Below are 2,912 nucleotides of genomic sequence, written 5' to 3' on the forward strand. Positions count from 1 at the left end.
TATTTAACATTGAAGGCGGCGGCTCCAACTAGGACGATTTTAAGCACCAAGTGAAAGACGACTCTTAAAAGGCGCCCGAGCGACACTTGTGGATTTTTGATAATTTTTGAGACTGTCGTGCGGGATGTCAGGAGTTGCATGTCAATGCGGGTTGTCAAGCCAAATGCCCAAGATTTTTCAGAGCTCGAATTGGAGCCAGGACAGGGAAATGGCCACAAAATGGGCAAGATATGAAGAGGTGGACATTTGAGAGGACCAAAAGGGCTGCCCTTTGGAGCCTTGGACCACCCCCCCTCCCTTAAAAATTTTAACCAAGAATGAAGCAAAAAGCATGGAGAGAGAATGTGGGAGCATGGCGTGATCAACAACGGCCGAAAAATGCACCATGAATCCCCCACATGATGATTGGAGGTTGCAAGCAACCCATCTAACTGACGTTGGGGGTTAACTTCTCTCTGTTTGCTGGTCATATCACCATCCTTCGCTCATGGAATGATGGCCTGAATGAAGAGATGGAAATCTAGTCTTTCTCTCTCCTCCCTCTCTCTCCCCGAAAGGGTTGTTTCTGCGTGCAAGAGGAAATGAAGAATGGTGAAGGAGAGCTTGTCCGATTGGAACCGGATTGCTTCTGGGTCGATGTAGACATGAAGATTGCTAATTATGAAGATTCTGGACATTGAATGTGGGCTGACCCGCAGTCCCGTAGCAAAACCAAGATCTCGAAACACGAAACCTAAGCACTAATTCAAATTTTTATGAAGAAATTTGAGTTTTTATGCTATTTGATTGATGAAACATTGGTCCCATGGGCTGAATATTCATTATGATGTTGTTTTCTATGAGTTTCAATAGTTTATAATCAGAAAATCAGAAAATCATAAGTGATATGGCTGAAATTAATGTTATAAAACCCGAAAAACACGCATTCAAGGGGTAAAAATGGGGTATTTGCAAGATAAATGGGAAATATGAGACATAATGCCTACAAAACCTGAAATTTTGCTGTCAAGGAACCTTAGGCCACATACCACAATCAATATTAATTTTTAGTCATTTTTAATTGAAGTAAATATAGGAAAAATACCAAAAAATGGTGGAAAATGGATTTTAATTGGGAGAAAATTAGGAAACAGTAAAAAGAAAATTCCAAAAAATTATATGTGTGTTTGTGCAGCTTATAATGAAGGTAAAGCACGAGGTTGGCCTCGGTTTACCCTCATTTGTATGTTTCCGTTCATGTTTATCACTTTCCTTGTAAGGAAACACACATAAAACGATCCTTTCACCTATCAACGAATACAAGACATTAAACGGTACGGTGAGAGGGGAGGTTGAGCGTCAAAATATAAACTAAATGCTGGTTTATGTGTTGCATCATGCCTATAGGAAATTGTTTTAAAATAAAGGGAAAGACAGCATGAGCGTAAGGCTCGGTGTCTTTGCTCAATACATAAATGCTAGCATGGAAATCATGAAAAGATTGGTTTCGCACGATGCACAATGCTGATTTTCTCTTGTTTGTGCACTAGATTGTTCACATTATGCACTATTGCATGATTCATGGTATCATGGAAAAGCTCCTGGACTGCATAGCAATTTTTTTCTTAGGAATTTGACCCACGATTGAGAGTGTAAGGTTATCCCTTGCCGTAGGATAGAGGGGCGATTTCCTAAGGGACTATTAAGTGAGGAAACATGGTATATCTCCTGGAAGTGCGAGAAATATAAAAGAGAGGAGTTTGTGTTCGTCTATTTTATATATTGAGCAGCATATCAAGGGGCCAATCCTTGCGATGTAGGAGAGCTACAGTTGGGCCGCGGTGTTTCTACTGATGAGAGGTTGCCTCCATATATGTGATTGTGGCATTGCCAATGTGTATGGGTTCTCCCTCTATGGAGTTTAAAGAAAGGGAAACATTGGACTACAAAACAATGAAACTATAAACGTATGAATTAGGCTTTAGGGCAATTTGTCCTTTAGCAATAGATAGATGCTCCTGGTCCGCGAGGCCATGAGGGTGTGTTTGTTTGTTATGAGCATGAGGCCTGGCTAGTGCCATACTTATGCTAATTGAGGTTGAGTACTTGGGACATATCGTTAGTGAGAAAGGCATCCAAGCTAACCCTAAGAAAATGCATTGTGTTTGAGACTGGCCCATCCCCACTAACACCACCACATTGCATGGTTTTCTTGGGCTAAGTTAAGAAATATTTGAGCACACAATGGTCACTTTTCACTTTAATTTTATTACCATATAAGTATTGATGCCAATTTTTGATAGCATGAATGACTACCAATATCTCCTGATCATAGACATGCAACTGCCTCTCTTTATCATCCGATTTGCGGCTCTCAAATGCTATCACACCATGTTCTTGTAGCAAGACAACACCAATACCCCTTCCACTAGCATCACACTAAATAGTAAATTCTTTCAAAAATTCAAGGCATACAAGAATGGGGGCTAAGGTAAGTAGTTCCTTCAGCTGCTGCTGAAAACTGCGATCAGCCACAAGGCATCCCAAAAGAATGCTTATTTTTATAGGCTAGGACCAAATCACCTTCTTTGAACTCCTTGTGCTTGATGAAGCTATCATGGTAAGCCTTGCGTCGAGCTTGCGTGGCTTCCATGCACTGTAGAGCCATCCTACGAATTTCGTCCAAATATTCCAAATGCAGGAGACGGCGTTGCAGTGAATCATCATCCCCCAAACGCTCTTTGATAGCCACTCTCAAAGAGGGTAGTTCCAATTCAACAGGAAAAACAGCTTCTGTACCATACACCAGCTGGAAGGGTGTCTGTCCTGTTGCCACATGTCACAGTGCATGACCGGGCTACCAAATTGATGAGTCAATTTTGGTAGATAGTTTTCAGCTCATGGGGACCAAACTAGCTTGCATCTATAGCCTA

This window comes from Lygodium microphyllum, unplaced genomic scaffold (assembly GCF_053477565.2).
Source record: "Lygodium microphyllum isolate KBCC unplaced genomic scaffold, Lygodium_microphyllum_v1.1.10 scaffold_33, whole genome shotgun sequence".
In the NCBI taxonomy this organism is placed as follows: Eukaryota; Viridiplantae; Streptophyta; class Polypodiopsida; order Schizaeales; family Lygodiaceae; genus Lygodium; species Lygodium microphyllum.